Below are 22,882 nucleotides of genomic sequence, written 5' to 3' on the forward strand. Positions count from 1 at the left end.
GACATAGCCCCAGTCTGTTCAGCACAAGGCTGAATTTCCTAGGGGAATCAAAAATCAATGCAGATCCCCCTAGGATTTAATACAGAACCCTGGTGATAGCACTGGGGCTCCTCACAACATCCCTGGCTGGTGGGTGTTGGGGTAATAATTATTTAAAGTTAAAAAAAACATTTTTGTAGGTGGTGATACTGGTCCAAGTAGGCCCTGGCAGCCATAAACTGCTTGGGTATGGTGGCATTTGTAGAACTACAAGTGCCAGCATACCCATGACTGCCAGAGCATACTGGCACTTGTAGAACTACAAGCACCAACATGCTCTGGCAAAAAGGGCCTGCTGGGACCTGTAGTGACACATAATATACTCACACACAATATAATATAATCCAAATAAACTCTCCCCCCAATTTCTCATTCTTCACTTTATTATACTGTAAATCCAAAGGTTTTCTTTTCTTTCTGTGCTCTGATTGGTCAGAGAGAGAAAGTCGCAGCAACACTTATTTGCGTTGTTATGAGCGTTTTGTCGCTATTCAATAATGATTGTCGAATCTCGATTTGTGTTTCCAACGCACAAATATTTATTCTCAAAAAGTAGCAGAATAATTCAAGCGAAATAATAATAAGTACAGCCGTTACTTATCGCAGGCGCTCTGGATCCAGTGAACAGTCTTTCAATCCTGAAGTCTGTGGTCAAGGTGACTAAACACTACATGAGAGCTACTGCTTATATGCACACAGAGATACAGTAAACAATGCAGATGGTGTAGCTTGCTTCAATCTAAGGAATCCAAAGGTGGGGGTCTCTCCAGGGGATGAGCTCTGTTCTTCCCGCCAAACTGCTCTGTTCTTCCCGCCACACTCCAATTACAATCAGTCCATTAGCATTTGACAGTTAATATCATATTAAAGGTTTATTCCCTAACATGAATAATTAGAGTATGCAATGTGCGATCTCTTCGCCGAATGCACCAAACAGCTGCTGATGTAAAGGGGATTAATATGATATTAGACATGACACATTTCTTTTAACCTGAACCATATGTATCACTAATATGCATATAACTTATAATATTACACATAAACACTACTATATTTTGACATAAATAAGTATGTGTTGCAACTACGATTAATGTGTACTATTTTACAAATGTGCGTGTTTGTGCGAATGTATGTAAAAGCGTAAATGCTGTTGTTGCAACGTGTTGCGGCTGGGCACGCCCTTCCTCGCCGTAGCGTGCCATACTCATCTTTTCAGACAAAGACAACCAAGTTTGCTCGATTTTAATTGAAATGACTTAATCTAATTTGCTGACTTCGACAGCGTACAGACTCCCAGTCTGCCATTCACAAGGAACAAGTATTTGCCATGTAACTTGGTTTTTTCTTTTTTCAACCTTTGGATTACCAAAGAGGAAGAACAAATATGAAAAATAACAAATATTAAATGTTAACAAAACATACACGTCAACAAATCAGGTTGACAAATCCTGTACTAATATGTAGCACGTAGTGATCCAGCACATCCTCTGCAGCTCATCATTAGGGGGCCCTAAGAAGTTGCTGTGCTGGGGCCCGACATTCATCTTGGCGGCCCTACCTGTGCTCCATCCCGTACAGTCGCTAAGAATAAACAGTAAAGAAGTGACACAGTGTTTGCCACAGCCAGGGAGATGTATTCCTTATGCTGAGGTCTCAATAATTGTATGACTTGAAGCTGCTAATAAAACTGCAAAGAGAAAAGTACATTGTCTAATTGGATCTTACATTCTGTTCAATTCAATTTTGTAAAATAAAGGATTAGGCAAGTCTCACTGACCACAAATTCCATGGTATAACATACAAGTATATTCATATATACCCTATTATTCACTTGCTTCTGTGTCATTATCGCTGTGTACCCCTAGAGATAATCTGCCTTTGTGTTTTACATTTCTGTGTCATTGGTAAAAACCTCACATGCTGTCTTTTATGTTTATAATTTTACAGGCAGTCACAATACCAGCATTTCGGACATGTGGTCTAGCCAGTATGGTGATTAATGAGTAATAACCCCCCTACAGTATGCCAGCAGAGTGCAGAGTGTGGGTTGGCCTCAGGATCACTGAGAAATATTTCTAATGGGAGATGCAGGTAGCAGCCTTTAGAAAACAATGAGGCAGAGGGACTGTATGCTGATTGTGATTCACTCTGCACACCGACTGTGGGGAACAGTAGGCGTTCACTGAGCAGCGCTGGGAGAGAGAGGCTTAGGCGGGAAAGAGAAAAGAAAACAGAGGAAGGATGAGACACCAATGTGATAACAGCATGGGGTACCTTTAATATGCAGTGATGGATTCTACAGGAAATATGTATAAGCATGGACATAGCAGCTATGCAGCATCCAGCACAACCTTCTACTGAATATACAAACACTGGATCCACAACCTCACCAAACATCTTGTTCTGACTGTTGAAGAGATGAACTTCTTCACGAGCAAAGAATAATGTAATCAGCTGTATTCTATGGTTTTCACCTACTGTATATCTGGTGATTTATGTGATATATTTCCTGTTGCTGGCGTGAACATCAAACCATTTACACTTAGAGTTTTAAACAAACTGTTCCCAAGATGACCTGGTAAGAGTTACACCTTTAAATTTGCTGTAAAAAAAATTATATATATATTTATATATATATATATATATATATATATATATATATGTATATATATATATACATATATATATATATATATATATATATGTATATATATATATACATATATATGTATATATATATATATATATATATATATATACATATATATATATATATATATATTTTTTTTATATATATATATATATATATATATATATATATATATATATATATTTATATATATATATATATATACATATATATATAGACATATATATATATGTAAATAAATATATATATATATATTTACATACATATATATATGTATATATATATATATATATATATATATATATATATATATATAGTTAAAATGACCTAAATTGCACTTCAATGTATTTATGTGACAAAAAAATATGTATATGTATATATATATATATATATATATATATATATATATATATATATCTATCGATCTATATATAGTGTTAAAATTAGCTAAATTGCACTTCAATGTATGTATGTGACAAAAATATAATATATATAATCTAAAACAATGTAGAGATGTTACACAAGATGAGGAAAGATTAATGTATTGTAAAGGCTGATTACAAACACAGTTCTTATGTTATTACACACACAGTACTGAAAGATATTTAAGTCTTATGCTTAAATATCATATATTGTGGGCAGACTACAGGGAAGGGATTTTAGTAGGAGACAAACATAATTGTATATCTATTTATAATTGTATATGGATATAAAGTGTAAAACATTCAGTGGATTAATATTGCCTAGAGAGGAGCAAGAACAATTACGTTTAGACAACAAATTATTTGTTCAGTAATGAACAGTGTAATAGAATTGTTTATTTTATACGGCAATTTTCTTTTTATCCATTTTAAGTCAACTCTTTACATATATTACATGCAAGTCACATGATATAAAACTTTGTTCTTGCCTACATTAAAATGTGTTGTATCCACAGTGTTCATTGTAAGTTTCTTTGTTTTCTGGTTGTGGACTTGCGCTGTAAGCTCTTTTATGTTAATATGATTCTTGTTTCTTCTTGTAAGCAATAGAAATATGCAAATATATAAATACATAAGACATGGAAGGGGAGGTTTTTGCATGTAAGTATTTTTTGGGGGAAAAAAAAGAATGGAAATAACAAATGTATGTAAGTATATATTATATATTACATTATTTAATATTTGAATTAAAATATATATAGCATTTTGTGTTTTCAGGAAATTCTACGCTGATAATCACATATGTATTGTTTCCGAATGAACAGTTGCATTTCTGTACAATCACATCAATTAATGAGAACACATTTAAATTGATCGTTAGCAATTTGTTTTTAATCAGATCACTTAAAAAAATGAATGATTTCCAAACACGAATTTTGATCTGAAAATGTCAGTAAGAAATTCTAAATAGATAGTGATGCAGAAAACCTATAGCAAAGATGATCAGATTAGAGACTTATTTGGTCAAATTGCATTGATTGTCATCCATACATGTGTTTTTTTTTTTTTTTAAGAATGCAATAATAAACTATTCGATTGAAAGATTAGATTGCAATATGTGTGGCTAGCTTTATTCTGAGACTCAGCAGGGGATAAATCAATAGGGAAAATATGTGTCTCTCCTAGCAGGTGAAAATGACACATGCAATTCCAGACGTTTCCTTTTATCTTAAGCCGTGTATACTGTATTTTAGCTATGCCTTTCTTGTAGTGGGGAACACTTTCCCAAATCCTGGCCTCAAGCACAAAGTCTTTGCATGCTACTCTAATTAACACTTAATTAAGCAATTAAGGCAGCAGGAATTATTTTGGAAAATGCTTTGAATATGGAGGTCTAAAGTATGCCTGATGGTTAATGTTTAAATAAAATGACATTAAACATTAAATGCATCTTAGATTTATTTTACAGTGTGAAAACCGACATTAAAACAACATTTAAAAGCATCACAATAATATATATATATATATATATATATATATATATATATATAAAAATAAATTTATGTATATATATATATATATATATATATATATATATATATATTTATTTATTTATATATACACACAGTATATATAGATCAACTTGCATTTAATCTATAGGTTGCCAATCTAATTTATTTATCATTTCTATTATTTTATTTTTAATTGCTTGTAATGCTAGTTCACAGGGGCCAGAGTACACGGTTTATTCTGAAATGTGGTCTTCAGCATTCCGCAGATCAAATAAATGAACAAACAAGTTTGTGGCTGGTTGTTCGATGGTCGAGTCAACAGCCAACAATCACAGCAAAGGTCATTTACGCCCCACAAAAGGGCAAAACTACAGAGTAAATAATAAAGAAATAATGCGCCAACTTTTGTATTAATGTGGCTGGTTTTACTGGGAAGCATATGGATTAGTGGGCCAAGAATAACTGTGACTTTGTCTAATGGGAGGAGCTAGGCAGAGCATGAGCGTTCTATGTTAGGTGATGAACACCTAGTTTTACACAACAGTATAGAAATGAGATTTAATTTTGCTGGACAACATTATATAAAATATGGGGTGAAGGTGAAAGGGGAGAAGAGAACACATTCACAGTGGGGAACCCTGCGTTTGCAGCAGTGCGTACTTTGTTCTCCATAAAAGCACTTTGATTCTCCACCTCAGATATGAGTTTGCCTTTACACTTATAATGGGATTTACTTTGCACTATCCTGCTGTAATTCTGAGAAGACAATTACTAGACCCGCTATGGCCTATGTAAAAACGTTAAAGGAACAGATAAAGACAGTCCAGCTGTCCCCCCATTCTCAAGATGGGGTGTAGTTATATTGTAGACAATGGAAATGTTGTCAGTTATCTTGTCAGCATTGTGAATATCGTCAATCACACTAAAGACCTGTTCAAGCTGTCACCAGAATGGAAGTGTCGGCATTTATCCTGCCGTTATTTTCACGTCAACAGGATAACAGCCGAAATTTCCATTGTATACAATTCATACCCAATCCCTCAAGATTAAATTAAGACACAAATGAGACTAAATGACACAGTATTTTAGATGAGAAACAGAAAAATTTAGTGAAGGTTATGTGGAGTTAGTTTGGTCTTTGATGTGACAATTATACTGTTTCCACCATGCAAATTTTCTGGTAACAGCCCAGAAACGTTGGCACAGGGGTGCACCTTCAAATACACTTGGAGAACAAATAGGAGTATTTAATAAGCCTCCTGCCAGATGAAGCAATCACAATTAGATTGGGCAAATCTTGTCTTAGTTAGATCTCTGGTTTTCTATGAATTTTTAAGAGGAGCTAAATAATAATGTTTTTAAGACACCCTAATAAAATCTATGTCATCTCTGCAGTTATTTCTTGCTGCGGCTTTGTCTGAGCCCTTAGTCCGGGAATGAAAGCGGCTATTAGAGTAACTAACGTGCCCCTCTTTATAGATTGCTGCAGGGACATGATGGTTCGAGTTAGGAAAGGTGTTATAGCGATATTTTTTTTTAAGAGCGATTTGGAAACTCTCATTATTATTATTAAAGGCAGTATAGTCTCTGTTTAAACCACCATCTACCAAACTTGGATTTTAGTGGAAGTGATGTTATATATAGGGTGACATGAAATGAGCAGCTGTCTATTTATAATTCATTTGTAAATAGACTGTTTCCTGCAGTAGACAAGTTTTGCAGTCTAAAATTAGTGTTCAAAAGATGGTGGTATACAATATAATTGTGATAAGTAAAAATGTAAAATAAAGATGTACAAACACTATGTAATCATTCACATCATCCCCTGCCCATTGGAGCTTACAATCTAAATTCCCTACTGCACAAACACGACATCATTACATTTATATAGATATAATATAAAATACCTTCTTTTGTAGCAATTATATTTTCAATGTACCTGTTTATTATTTGTAATCAGGCACAATCTGGATGTCCCAGAATTACTTTCCTCAATTTTCCATCAATACTGATTTTATTTTTCTATGAATAGAATTAGTGCAGATAGACTTAATTTTCCCTTGTTCATTCATCCACCATTTGTCCTATTAATCGTCTGTTGGTTATTTAGAAGAATTATGTGGAGACTGATGAAAGGCAACACACTCATTTTTGCATTCATCTAACTCTAAATTACAAGATTTAATTGCTCTAACACAACGGTCTACAACATGTTATAGTTATATTGGTCAGGAACAGACAAATAGTAGCTCTAATGACCACACAACATTTTTTCTAATGAGTAATATTGGATGCAGGAGCTTTGAAATGGATAATATTAATTGTTTAATGTCTGCTTTTTTGTAATCTATGTAAAAGTCTTAAAATCCATATGGCATTATATATATACTATATTGTTCACTAAAATTGTATGGCTGATCACCCAATGCCAAAATAACTACTTGGCATTCAGAAATAATATCCTAAAATGCATTGTAGTGTGAAGACCCTTCTCATTTGTTTAATACAAGTATATTGAATACAGTCATTTGTACCCAGGACTTACTTTACAGTATCCTGCAAGTGCCTGAGCATTTTTTATTTATTTGTTTGTGTATGAATAATATATATCATATCTACATATATATATATATATATATATATATATATATATATATATATATACACACACATCATCGTATGTTGCAATTTTTATTTGACTAATCCTGGTTTAGTAAATTGAAAGAATAAAATTAGCACTTGAGCATTTTTACTAATTATTGCAACGTATTTGTGAAATATACATGAAATAAAATGTATATATATATATATATTTATCCGTATAAATATATATATATATATATATATATATATATATATATATATATAATATATACATCACTGAGTGGGAATTGTGAACAAATTGATCATTTTGTGAATTTACAAATTAGCCATCCTTACAAAAGTTGGAAGTCAAGGAAGAGGTTAAAAGAGTACATTTTTAGGATCAGAGCAAAAATGTATTGCGAGAAAAGGGTCAATGAAATGCATCTGGCGAAGACATTGGGAAAGATTACCTGGGGTGATTGTTATTGACTGTTAGACAGATGTGACTATGATCTACAAGCTAATTTCCAGGCTTGATGGAGCGGAACAGAAATCTTCAGATATGATCACACTCTGCCAGGAAGAAGTCCGAGAGATGCTCTATCACAAACTGAATGTTCTCTTTTATTGCAGCTAAAGGCAAAGCAGCTTTGATCACAGGTTCTCCCCATTAACGTATTCCTATTGTTTGCAACCAATTAATAAGAGACATCAATGGAACTAACAATAGGCATTATTATCTCATCTATGTCAGTTTGTGATCATTGTTTGCATACATTTCTTTTATGTATATTTCATGCTTACATGTTGTTGTCTTTATTAGCAATGGAGAAAACTGCTTTTGTGTGAGAACCTTGTCAAACAAACATTAAAAGGTATGTTTTCTTTAACTTATCATTATTTTATTCATATCATGGTTTTATGATTTGTATATTATGCTTTGTCTTGTAAACCATATTTTCAATAGGATTATACAACTGAATTGCTCATTGTTTGCCTGTGTTCTATGGCAGGCATTGATGTCCTATCTGGTTTATAGAATGGCTCACACACTTATTGTATCCTAGAAATGTAATGATGTCAAAGGGAGAATCCTGGAATTGTCACTGTATTCTAAATGCAGAATCGAGAGAGGCAACTAAGCAAAATAAATCAGAGTTGAGGTTGTTCAAATAAATAAAATAAGCACAATGGGAACATTGATGGATACTTAATTATTAAAGCAAGCTTTCCCAGAAGCTTCTTCTGCAATTTGTAATAAAAAATGTTTGAAGTACTATGAACTTATTTATATTGAGAAATATAATATATGTAATACAGATCAATAATGAATTTCCCATGTATTAACTAACTGCTGATCTCCATAGTTCTTCACATAAATTTTAAAGTACAAGGCCTAAAATAAACAATATTTTATAGGTGGTGCAAAATATATTTACAAAGAGTACCACAATTATGTGTGCATAGTCTTGCATAAAAGAGACAAGACTTTTAAGTGAGCATGTCTATATAATTTCCCATAGAGATTTAATTTAATAAAACGGGATACTCTAGGTCAACTCTGTTATTTCACTATAAACAAGAAATCCCTTCACACAGAAACAAATATAAAAGACACCTTCCACACCTATAATATCATTCTGTTTCCATTATTGTATATTATAACACTGTATTTTTTTGTACAGAAATTGTATTAACACAGTGCAGAAAGGGAGACTACTAAGGACTGTCGGAGGGAAGTGAGATTACTGCCAGCATCAATCTCTTATTGCAATTCTTTCATCTGACATTTTTCTTAGCCATCCTCCTTCAAATCGTTGTCTCCTTTTCAAAAGCTCTCATCTTGACAAAGAAAAATGGCTGCCAGACACAGACACAGTCAGCAGACACAAGGTAGATCTACTAAGCTTCTAAAAAAGAAAAGTGGGTGTATTGCCCATAGCAAACAATCACATTCTAGTTGTCATTCTCTAGAATGTACAAGATAAATGATAGTGAGACTCTGGTTGGTGGCTATGGGTAACACCTCCACTTTTCTTTTTTAGAAGCTTTAGTTAATCTACCCCATGGGCTCACAGCTCTCTTCATGTCATGTGATGGCAGAATGGGTAGAAGGAGGTTGTCACAATCCATACAGAGCTCCCAAGGGCTTTCTAAATTCTTTTTCCTCACTACATTATGTGTCATGTGACTGTGGTTGCCATTGTAGTCCAGCATCATAAATCATTAATAGCAGCCTGAAGAAAAAAAACCCAAGGAAAAATGGTAAATACCATCATCCTTCTTAAAGTCTGCCACAGGCATTTAAAAAAGAAAGCAAAACACATTTTAATGGGCCTGCTGCTTTAAGAGGTTTTGTTGCTGTGAGCATTCCATTGCACAACACTTTTTATTTTTATTGATTGGTGTTTATGAGTTGTTTGTTCTTTTCTGAAAAGATTTCAAACAAAGAGAAAGACTTTTATCCCATACTGATATAATTTTATTTTATCAAATATAACTATATATATTTTTATGTATGTATACATGTATATATATTCTATTCTAAACATCTAGCAGCTGGCTGTTATTTATTTATGTATTTATATATTTATAAAAAAAATATCTATTGTTTTAGGTATCATTCCTTCCTGTGTGTGTTTTAATGCATGCTATTATTATTATTATTATTATTATTAATCTTTATTTATAGGGCGCCACATGAGGTCTGCAGCCCCGTACAGGATGCAAACAACAAAACAGTACATGGTATAACAGTACAATACAGTAAACAAATAAGATTACAACCAGGTCCGCCAAGAGGAATTTGGGACTCTTGTACAGCAATTTTCTGCCCCCACCCTCCAAACATAGTAGAAGAAGGGATGTGTGCAGCTGCTGCATGGCGCCATTGAAGGGGGCATGGTCACATAGTGATGTGGTGTGGCTAACATGGGTTTGGCTGCCCCTGGCTGAGTGGAAATTTCTACCGTAATTGCCGGCAATGTGAGCGGTGCATTTGAATTCCCCACATAATGTATGAAATTTGTGTTGCTCTCATCTACCTGTTATTGCAGTTTCACAACCTGGTACTGGATTCTTGTCTGGATCCTGGAATGTTGGGTCCTGTTTGGAACATGTATAGGTACATGAAATAAGGCAAATAATTAACACAGTACACAACACAGATATGGGCCCCGGTAATTTGTACTCGCCTCTGCCCCCTCTCGGTGCCCCTGATTACAACTCACAACACAGCTACTGATAGCCTGGAAAAAAAAGTTATAGGTAATGAGAACAGAGGTGAAGAGGGCCCTGCTCACTAGAGTTTACAATCTAAAGTGAAAGGGGCATACAAACAATTGACACATGGGGGTAGGCCAATGTAAGGGGATTTGAGGACAAGAAGCAAAAGAGGGAGAGATGGAGGCTGAAAGAGGTTTACTACATGGTGAAATGGTTAAGTGGGGGACTGGTAGGCTTTTCATGTTAAATGGACTACACACTAATACATTGAGGGTTATTTGCTATCAATTTTAGTAAACAAAGTTATTTACTGACATTGTTCAATGGTGTAAATTTCAACTAAACCATCAATCAACCAGATATTTGCTTTCATTGTGTAAGTGGCTATAGACAGAGAACATTTAATTATTTGCTGATATGGTTTAGTGTAAATTATTAGTAAATAATGTTGCCTAACTTTTTCTTAAAAATAAGAAAACATATCTTTAATATAATGATACAAAGACAAAAAGCAAAAGGGTAGCAGCCCGTCATTTTAAAGGGTGTTTTTTTGGTGAGCCATCGTCCAGGATGCTTCACACCATTTGGTTCTATGCATATACTCTAGAATGTAAGCACTCAGGGGCAGTGTCCTCTCTACTCTATGTCTCATGTCTATTTGATCTCCGTTAATCTCATTCTGTTTATTTACTCACATGCATAGTACTTGTACCTTTATCTGTGCTAGTGATAATTGCAGGCACATGACTCATTCTTAAATCATGCATTATTGTAGTCATGTGTGTGTTATTATGCTTTATTGTATTCTTGTACCTTTTGATATCTCTTTGATTGTTTCTAAATTCTTCTGCTCTATGGATATAGAAATCCAGAGGTGTAGCTACAGATGAGTGACCAATACCAATTTATGGCATGGGTCGTAAAAAAACTGAAACCACTTGGAACATCTCAAGGCTACATCAATATCAATAATATCCCAAAACACTTTGTGGTTCTGTTATATCGCATGGCATTTCAAAAGGGTGACAGGAGGCTATGCAGCTGGGATAAGTAAGAATGAAGGGAAATAAGGACACAAGAAGGGGGCTGTGGGCACCTGAAGCATGTTTTAAATGTCCTGTAAATATAACAGTTTTTGTTCACATTTGGGAGTCAATTTCTTATTAACACTTATTAGTGTTCCATTCAATTCCTGCTCTCCTAGCAAACAGAAATCTGATCATTCACGAGTCTATAATTTTTCTGTATTTAATCCTTTTTATTTTGCAAGAAACTATTGTATTATATAATTATATCTAACTTTTGTTAATTGTTTTTCACCTTAAGCATTGTGAATTTATTTTCCATATTAAATATTATGATTAATAAGTTCATGTCTCTGTGTTCTTACGAAGTCAAGTATCAGACTTGGTATTTCAAGGCTACATTGCTGAAACAGAGGAGATCATTTGGTTTATGATAACTCTGGGTCAGGGGAGATCTTTTGGTTCCTGATAACTCTGATTAAAATAAGTTAGTTTAGATGTGTAACAATTTCAGAGGTAGGATTCCTTGTGTTCACCTAGATTGGCGCTGGCCGACCAAAGGTACGGAGTCTAATGTATTCTACACAGAGGGAGAGAAAATCAGCAACACAGGAGTGTGGATCAGGCAAGTTGTGACAAGATGAAGGGGGAACTGAAGGCTACCAGAATATGCATATCAGCTCTTCAGAAAAAACCTCAGCAATGACATAATTAGTAAGGCAAAAGTCAGTGTGGGATAGACAGGGACACTTTGAATCAGTTTTAAAAAGACCAGGCGATTATTTTTGTCCTGAAGTCTCAGGTGAGTGCTGGATCGTGACAATGATGATGAGGATGTATGTGTGCTGTGTTATCACAAAAAAAAGCTCTGATAAAGATAAATGATGCCTACAGACAAGCCAATGACTACAATTTCCATGGCGAATTTGGAGACTGAATTCAGCATCTGAGACACATGTTCAATAACACTTTTCTATGGAATGGGTTGCCCTTCCCATGTTTTTTTTTTTTTGCCACATTCAGCAATCCTCTAGGATGTCTCCCATATAATAGATCAAATGGAGAGAACCCTGTAGAGGACTGAGGAACTTCTCTAATGACCAGTAACAAATATAACAACAAATAGTCCCAGTTCTTCTCACCTCTGTCTGCAACTTTTTTAAACATGGTTTTTAAGGTTTTGTTGAATCTTTCCACCAAACCATCAGTCTGGGGACGATAAACTGATGTAAAGAGGTGAGTGATTTTAAGCAATTTACACATTTCTTTCATGATTCTAGACATGAAGGAGGTGCCTTGGTCAGTCAGAATTTCTTGGGGTATTCCTACCCGGCTGAAAACATGCACCAATTCTCTAGCTATAGTCTTGGTTGAAATATTGCTCAAGGGGATTGCTTCTGAATAGTGGGGGGCCCAACAAGCTCCATGGCTATCCTATCAAACAGGACCTCTATAATAGGCATGGACACTAGTGGGCTCCTGAAATGGGGTCTGGGAACATGATATTGACATTTGGGACAGGAAAATCAATAATCGGATAACTTTTTATGCACCCCTGGCCAAAAGAACCACTGTAAGATCCTTTCAGTGGTTTATTTATGCTCCTAAGTGTCCTTCTGTGATGTGACCATGAGCTAGGTATAACATGGTTCTCCTAGATGAGCGGGGAACTACTAGTTGTTCTATAACATCCTTAGCCCTTTTTTGACATTAGGTGCAGAAGCTCATTATGAATGGCCATTTGTGGGCATGCAAGCCTGTCATCAGGTTCTACTGGATCCCCATTAATGACTTTCACATTTTCTCTGGCTTTCACTAGGGTGGAGTCTCTTAACTGCTCTGATGCAAACAGTTCTTTAAACTCTGTCTATAGCTTCTCCTGGCCCCGTAGGAGGTGCCTCATTTTGGTCCTCATTATTCATTATTTCCCTACTAGCAACGGAAACGACTCTGTGAGTTTACAGGACACATCCCCTGCTAGCAGACCATCAGTGCAGTCAGCTCTATACCCTTCACACCTGAGACCAACACACTGTAATCATATAGAATATACTGTACTGAAAACTGTGAAGTTTATTTACCCACTGACTTCAACTACAATGTACCAAATGGTCTTGTCAGTCAAAACACAGCAATCAGTCTTGACACAGAAAGAGTTAAACGATTGTCAGCTGCTAGATTTACTGTAGGTAATATACATTTTCTGCTTACAAATAAGTTGCATCAATATTTCCCACTTTTTTAATAATATGTTGACATTTGGAGCTGCTCATTGAATTGGCGCCCCATTATTACCTGATCACCAGGGGCGGATTGGCCATAGACCTTACAGGGAAGTTTCCCGGTAGGCCGATGGCCTAATGAGGCCACCTGGAGGCCACCTCAGATTTTTCCGGGGGGCGCGTTTGGATGCGGCGGGGGGAGGCACGTACAGGAAAGCAATCTAAAATATTGGTGTTCAGTGGGCAGCAACAGGCAGCCAATTGCTAGGCTCCCACGGTGCTGTTCGGCAGACAGGAAGTCTGACTTCACTTCCTGTCTACCTGATGTGAGAAGAGACGCTGCTCAGAGCAACTGAAGGTAAGTGAGGGGGGCTTAGTATACTATGCTATACTAAGGGGGGCTGCCTATATTATACTAAGGGGGACTACCTATACTATACTATACTAAGGGGGGGCTGCCTATACTATACTATACTAAGGGGGGCTGCCTATACTATACTATACTATACTAAGGGGGCTACCTAAACTATACTATACTAAGAGGGGGCTGCCTATAGTATACTATACATTTGCCCTGCATGGCGTTAGAGATGACCCACTGTGTGTAAAGTCGTCACATATAGGTTTTCCTAAATGTTACTACAACCAAATTCCTGTAGTTCTAAATCCCGCCTACTTTTGTGTTGACCCCACCTACAGTTATTTTGGTCCCGCCGACATGAGGCCACTTCAATAATTTTTTCCAGGGTCACTTTAAGTTCCCAATCCGCCCCTGCTGATCACAATGGACAGAGAGAGAAGAAGAAGCAGGGTTCATGAGTGTGGCTACCAAACCTGAGCTGGGAAAGTGTAGTGAATGTGGAACCTGATTGGACAGAAGCTATGGCCATGTTAACCAGGTGCTTCACATCTCACCTTACACAACAGCAGACTAGAATTACTAGAATCTCAATAGTCTCATACAGTCCAAGCTGTCTTCAGTGGCAAAAATTGGAGGGCTCCCACCAAAGCACTACACAGGGGGCATTATTTACCTACAAGGAAACAACAAGAAGTTGACACCCCTTTTAACTAAGTTCACTTTCAAATATATATGTATTTCCCTGAATTCAATTATGTGCCTTCACCAAAATCTTCTCTTCAATCTTCTTTCTTCAGTTATCTCTTGCTCAGATGACAGTAATTAATCTCTTCATAACATTTTTGCATATTATACACTTCCTCCTTCCTTATTTTCATCTCATTTATCTTCTTTTTAAAATATCTCTATGTGTCTCCAAAAACATTTATTATCTGTTCTCTGCCCTTTAGTCTCTTCCTCTCGTTTATTCTACCATTTCTGTCTATCAACCTTCAGTCTTCAGCTTCTTTCAAATCATTAACTTTACTCTTTCTCTACAGGAGTTCTTGATCTATGGATTAGCATCTAAAACATGGTCCACTAAGTCATTTAGTGTGGGCCATCATGATCTTCTCTTTGCCAAAATATGATGAATGTGATAATACTTAAATTATTATTCCTGTTTTCATATTATTTTGTACAATTATTATTATTATTATTATTATTATTATTATTATTTATACAAGTGTATTTATCTGTTTGCACACAAAATGCCAACCCCAAAACCATATTAGACCTTCAAAAAAAATGCGTAAGCACAATAATATGCAGCAGTGGTCGAAGGGGACAATTAGAAGTGGTGGTATGAAAAGTGTAATGGGAATATAAGTGAATATTATTTGATAGTTTTCAATGAAGGCAGTAGGAGAAGTGGCGCTATGGCATACCACCATATACACCCCCACTTCCACCACTGCTATGCACTCAAACCACATTGTTCTGGCTGCATATATAATCCATTCACATTAATAACTGGCACATAAGTGGTACATAAAAAAGTATTAGGATCTTTTAATACTGCAGTAGTTGAAAACCTAAAACAATTCAGTACTTAACCCGCTTTACTCGCTTCATCAAACAATACAACAACCATTTGCATGCAGCAGAGGATTGTATAAAATAAACATATTTCACTTAAACTTTAAAAAAGGAGTTATTCAAGTTCTGTGCTTCATGTTAAGAGATTGTACTATTATTCTGCATAAATCAAGCATCAATTCACTCCTGACAGCCCTTAACAGCACACAATTGCAGAACATTATAAAAGGAATATGATTAGTGAATTAATATATGGAAAATACAAGATAGATCTCATGTTAGCAGTGACAAACTCAAACCATCATTTCATGAATTGGCAGATGTTTAAAGGTATATAGCTATGCATGCCTATAGCAACACCCAGAAGCGTGACTACAATAAGCCAAGCTCTTCTAAGCCTGTAGGTTTTGTAGGAAAGCAAAATATAAATAATTTATTTTAAAAGAAAGCTAATTTCATTGCCACTAAAAATGAAGCAGCGTTTTCTACCTGGCTTGTAAATACATAAATAAAGGGCTGATACAGAGGGGGTGGAAGCAATTTGAGTATTGCGTGAAATCGCTCTGTGTATGCTCAGAAAGCTGAGCATACACATATACGCCGATGCTGATGTTGGTCATTCTGGAAGTTACGGGTGTGCTCATTTTCTGGCGAAAAAGTGTGCACACGCATATAAGCCTGTGGTACATACACCTGCAGGCGCCCGGAGAGGCGGGAGACACGGGAAGGAAAAGGCGCTGGCTCAGTACAGTGAAGACATGTTTATGCGAATGTGGCTCCTGTAGAACTGCAGAAACACACATATACATGTGGCCAGTGAAAACACGCACTGATGATGAGGACTTGTCAACCAGGCGCATGGTATTGAGACACATCTTGAGATGTGTATGGGAGGAAAAACTTTATTTTTCTGTGCTATTTTTAATTTAATCTCATTTAAATTCATCTCATCAACTCTGCATCAGCCCCAAATTGTTAATACTTTCTATTTACCATATTCACTATTGATATGTGCATGTTAATGGCAGTGTATCTAAGGGTGGCAGACTTTAGCACAATGTCTGAACAATTCCCTTCCAGCAGCAACATTTTTTATCTAATGCATAGTGTATCACTATAATGGAGTCTTCCATCCAACAGACAATCCCTTATGTTTCCCTCAGTGCTATGTGGGGCGACCGTTGTAGCAGCCCCCGCTGATTGTGGTCTCTTCCAGACCATGTCTGACCACAATAATTAGTAATTGTGATCGCCCCTCCAATAAAAGGAAAGCCTTACCTGAGGCTGGTACCTCTGTGTATGGCACAGGGATTCCCAGTCACTGCCTATGGCGGTAGTGACCGGGTCTCCTCTGGAGACAGGGGCAGGTTGAGCTGGGGAGCAGGGGGGCTGGACCCATATTGGGCTACCTTGGGCTGGGACACTGGGCCACCTGCATTTTACTTCCTTTAAAATAGGCTGCTGAGTCGAGTCTTGCCCCTGGGCTGAAATTTGTCAGCTCTCCCTTGTCTGGAGGTAATCTTATGTTGTAAGCAGTCTGCTCCTGATGCGGCTCTTGATGATGGAGAAAACTCCCGGTGCCATTACTAAATAAAATAATAAGTTAATAAAGTAATAATTTAATGAAACAATAGGTGTTGTCTAGACCAGTGTTTCTCAAACCCAGTCCTTAACAGTGCATGTTTTCCAAGTGACAAGGAAAATAATTTGTACCACCTGTGGATCTGTTACAATGTGTTAGTAATAAATACACCTGCGCTAAAGCAAGGAGATCCAGAAAACATGCACTGTTAGGGGTCATGAGGACCAGGTTTAAGAAACACTGGTCTAGACAGCCTTAAAAATTGTGCCAGCACCTGCAAACACTTAATCTAAACTGGGGCTACTGATGGCCTGTAGAGGTAGAGAGAGGCAGGAGCTTGTCTATCAGAATAATTATTTCAAGTGCCAGAGCTCCTCGATCCAACATCTGTACCCCAATGTCACTAGAGTCCCCCATAGGAGGAAGGAGAAAGAAGAATCAGAGACAAGGCGTGGGTGCTCCCGATACCTGGGTGACACTTGCTGCTTGTGAAACAACACTGTGTCTTTGGTGTAGTTGGTGAACTTCATTGAAGAATATTAGATTATCCCTAAAGTTTGCAACAGTCTAAGGAAAACCATCTGATTCGGGAATATATCTCCTACTGGGAACATTTTTAGTTATCTGATTGCTATATCAGATGTTCTATCTAATGTGAATGAATACTAAGCATGCTCACTAATGCTCCCCTCCTCTCCGTGTCTACCCTTTTCCCCCCTCAAAGGTTTGGGGACGGGAAAGTGAATAAAATAAATCCCCATTAGTGCAAAAGCATCACTTGCAAACCAGATAGTTCCACTCCTGAAAATAACTTTACTTTTTGCTCCAGTCTTACTACATTTTATCTGCCTATCTTTTCACATATTTCATATTCATTAGTTTATGCAAGTCTTTTAAAGCACTCCCCGGTATATATGCTTTATTTCTGTGTATGTCTTCTCATTTTTACTTTTTACATCCAGCTCTCTAATTATTTACAATTATACTACATATAATTGTATATATATATATATATATATATATATATATATATATATATATATATATATATATGTATATATATAAAATTATATTCATTCCACTAAACACACATCCAGGCACCAAGTATATTAAAAACCATCAACATAAATTATGACTTGATTTGCTAAATTGTATTTAGTTGAGCAAACACTGGTGCATTTTACATACAACTGTTACTCTGAATGCGACAATTCTATGTCTGACACTGTATTATCATATATTGTACAGCTCATTACACTTACAGTGATTATTGTTGTATATGGTCAATTACAGGGATGTTTAGTTTGATCACATTGGGCCTGATTCAAGTCTGAACGCAACTTGCATTTTAAAGAAGAGCACGGAACTTGAGCGTACTCAAATCAATGCTTATCTCAAAATGCGTTTCGATTCGAATCTGGGTGTTAGCACACTCTCCCTAAACGTTACTTGACGTATGTAGACAGACAAAACAAACTGCAGTATATGCACAAGCGTATGTGCAATAAAAGGTCAACATCAGAACGCTTAATAGAAAGATTATAAGATAAATGAACAACTCTAAACAGTATAATCATTAATATAATCATTAATAAAAATATGGATTGTTAAAAAAATATATATATATTTTATTTTACATTAAATACATAAATCAAGATGTGTAGTTTTTAAAATAAATACTATGCTGTGTCAGTCATCACGATCAGTTGTCACTTACACCTGTCCTGTAGCTGGAGCAAAAGATACGGATGAAACCAGACTTTCTTATGAGAACCACAGGACTTGGACTGGCCGCATCTGTGTCTGAACGCCCTCGGTAAGCACTTACTATACATCGCCTAGGTTGGCTCAACCCATAAAGTCGTACACAGTCGCAAAGTGTCATTTGCAGACATTTTCATTCATGAATTGCATGTAATTGCGTTCATTGGCCTAAACTCCATTTCGGAGCAATTTCACACAAGATACGGTACGCATGCGGACTTACGTCTGAACATGAATTAGGCCCATTAATCATAAGTGCTCAATTCTCAGAATCATACAGAAGGGCACATAATACATGAACATACTAGGGCTCATGTACTGACATCGCCCTTAGGTGCAAAATTTACACTAAACCACAACAATCTTTAGACATTTGCTTTGTCTTATTTGCAGTAGAAAGATAAATTATTGATTGGTTGCTGTGGTTCAGTGCAAATCTTACATCTAAGTGCAATGTGCTGATCTCTTCATTAAATAGGCAGATTGTTACTATATCATACTTGCCTACTCCACCGGAATTTCTGGGAGATTGTTGAATTTCGGGGAAGCATCCTCCTGGGTCTTGGTGGAGGTGGGACTTAATGACGAGGTTCATGTCATCAAGCCCTGCCCCTCACTAGGAAATGCCATGGTGACGCAGTGGGATCTCCCAGAGGAGAGATTTTAAAATTGGGCAAGAATGTAATAAATATTGCTGTCATTTGACAAACTTCTTTTGTTTACAGTACATTTGGTTTATTGAAGCACATACATTTTCCCCTAAATTTCTCATCAAAGCCAAATCTGCGAAGTTCAGATGTCCGAGATACTACAGTGAATTAACCCTTTCAGCAAGGGGCAGAGGTAAGGGCCACATTTAATAGCCTACTTGTTTCTGAGTTTAGAAGAGGAGACAATTCTTCTTCTGAAGATATCTGACACTCCTGGGCAAGCAAGGGGGAAAAAATCTTTAAAAAAGGGTCAATATGACGATAAGTTAATTCAACAAAAGATCACCAACTTCTGCTTATAATGGTGACCTGTGTAGGGGCCTTTGGGCAAAGTTGTTGCTAGAACTAAAAATAAATGGGAGCAGAGTGCACAGCAAACATACAAGCTAATAGATATCAAGAGTCGCCCCTCCCCCCCAAGCAGAGCATGCAAGAATAAGCATAGTCAGGCACTGGATAGCTGAATACATGCAGCACAGCTATTATTATTATATACATTATTGCCTACTCTCCCAGAATTTCAGGGAGTCCTCCCAGAAGAAGAAGCAACCTCTCAGACGTGATGGAGACGGGGCCTAATTATGCAATTTTGCTTTATTACCACCACGCCTCCCGCTATGAAATGGCGTGAGTTTGGGCATTTCCTAGCAGGGGGCGGAGCTACGGTGATGCAATGGTGTCACAGGCACCTTCCTACATCCTGTCACATGACTTCTCTTCCGGGAGCTCTCTGAATAGAAGTTTGATAAGCAGGCAAGTATGTTATTACTATGCAGATATTCATTATGTATGTAAACTAATTGCAATACAGCATGTTAATTAACCCCATAATATGCAGTTGCAATAGTCTACAGTAACCCATACTTGCCAACTCTCCCGGAATGTCTGGGGGGCAAAATTAAGCGTTTGGCCGCCCCCGCCCCCTCCCACCCTCTAGACACGCCCCTCTCCCGGATACAACTTGCCAAAAGTAGGCAAGTATGCAGTAACCTACATATTATAAATCCCAGACAGACCCTATATTAGCTGCATATAGACATGACAGGCTGCATATAATTCAACAATAGGTCAGGAAAGCCACAGCCACAAAACGCACCATATTATATAGATACAAAAGGGAAAAAATTGAAAGGAGAGGCAGGGGTCACCCTCAGGGCAGATCAGTGGCGGATCCAGGGGGGGGGGGCGATCGCCCCCCCTAGCAGGGGCTTGCTGCCGGCGGCTGCACAATATGTGCAGGTCCGCTCGGCAGTGACAGTGTGCTGCCCGGCTGCTCTGATTGTGTTTAAAACACAATCAGAGCAGCCGGGCAGCACGTTGTCACTGCCGAGCGGACCTTCACATATTGTGCAGCCGCAGGCAGCCTTGAAGTCAAAAAGGGGGCGGGGCCTTAATCGCCCCCCCCTAAATCACCCCGGGTAGGATACTTTTCTAGATCCGCCCCTGGGGCAGATGTAATCAGAGGTCAGTGGTTTACATAAGGATTGCCAGGGGTACAAATATCCACACACCACTCTTTGTGTGACTTGTTTTCCTTCAAATATCACATAAATGCATTGTAAAGGAGAGAGATGTACAAAACACAAAAAAAAGGTGAGGGAGGTCATACTGTTTTGTAAAGTAAACAACCTACTGTATGAAATGAGCCGTCACTTACCTTCCTAACCCGATCCTGGATGCACAATAGTTTCCAGAATGTGGCAACACAAAAAAAGCATATATTTACTAAATAAAACTCTGGCAAAGAATTGAAAAAGAGGGATAAGCAAACCTTCCTGAAAAGCTCCTGATCACATGACAAGCATGGTTCCCCCTTTGTATGGGGTGACATAGCGTAGAGGGTGCCAAAAACACAATCACACACAAGCACTGTTTGATTTTTTTTTATTATTTTTCAAATAGGAAATTTTAAGAGCCTATGGACAGACAAGACAAAGAAAAAGTAGAGAAGACATACAATTTGGGAAAGTAAACAGCGTACCGCATTGAATGAGGGGTCTCTTACCATTCTTACCCACATCTAAAATACACAATTGTTTCCAGAATGTGGCAAAATTGCAGAAAATTACACATTTTTCATATATTTACTAAATAAAACTTGAGAAAATGTTTGAAAATAGGAATTCTCATATATTGCGAAATAGCAGTAGGTCTTCCCCATTTACATGGATTGACTTAGCATAGAGGGTCCCATTTGGTGATTTATTTTTCAAATATCACATAAGAAACTGTAAAGGTTGCAGAGACTTGGAAACAAATAAAAGGTGGACAAGAGAGGGCATTTTAGAAATGTGTGGTTTCTTTGTAACCCAAGAGTGGAAAGCATAGTACATAGAAAGAGGCACAAATGTACATGTTTTCAATACAAAGGCTAAAAAAAAGTGGGTAAATGATTTAAACTCAACAAATTCAATATAAAAGAATAGCTATGTCTGAAGTAGAATGGTTCCCTCTATGTTGGGGTTGATGTAGCATAAGAAACACCATGAGTAAAGACGTAGGGCCTGAGTCATTAAGGCAAGTAAGGCAATAAAATTAGTGAACGTTCTCTGGGACAAACCATGATACAATGTGAGGGGTGAAAATTAGTTTATTATTTGCACATAAGTTAAATACTGGCAGCTTTTTCATCTAGTACACAAATACTTGATAGCTTTGTTTTTACACTGAAATATAAATTAGATCTAGGACATGTCCTACCCCAATTATAAATCTGTCCTCACATTTTAAATTTACCTCCCCCTCCAACGCAACATGGTTTTGCCCAGGTGCAGAGTTACGACTTTTTTATGCTTTACAGGCGGCTGCATCACATGACACGCGATGCGGCCGCCTGTGCGCCCCCCGGGCTGAAACTTGCCAGCCCGCGCCTGCTGCCTGGGACTTTGGAAGGTGTGTCCTGCTTGCATTAAGGCTACAGCTGTAACTTAGCATGTGTGAGTAACATTTATGCAACTGGACTTTTGCACTGTACAAAGTGATGATTAGCGCCATGTGGCCATTTCCACTCACAACCTGAACATAGTGTAATAGAAGACGTGAAAGTGGACAAGAAAACGGTAAGACAGCTGATTCTTTCTCAGCCTCAGCTGATCAGGTCTAAACCTCTAACTCTCACAGTACTTAGCTAAGTTATTTTAAGTAGTCTCTTATGATTTTCCAAACCCTTCTCCCTCCTATCACTCCTATTTTTGCTTTTCCTTAGTC

The 22,882-nt window shown here is 37.1% G+C and overlaps 1 long non-coding RNA gene across 1 annotated transcript; it reads left to right on the forward strand.

Moving 5' to 3' along the window:
* The first annotated feature begins 2,097 nt into the window (after positions 1–2,097).
* LOC142143014 (uncharacterized) lies at positions 2,098–11,753 on the forward strand. The gene is made up of 3 exons (XR_012689464.1): positions 2,098–2,617; positions 8,032–8,083; positions 9,901–11,753. It is a non-coding gene; the product is annotated as an uncharacterized LOC142143014 (long non-coding RNA).
* Positions 11,754–22,882: the final 11,129 nt, after the last annotated feature.

This window comes from Mixophyes fleayi, chromosome 3 (assembly GCF_038048845.1).
Source record: "Mixophyes fleayi isolate aMixFle1 chromosome 3, aMixFle1.hap1, whole genome shotgun sequence".
NCBI lineage: Eukaryota > Metazoa > Chordata > Amphibia > Anura > Limnodynastidae > Mixophyes > Mixophyes fleayi.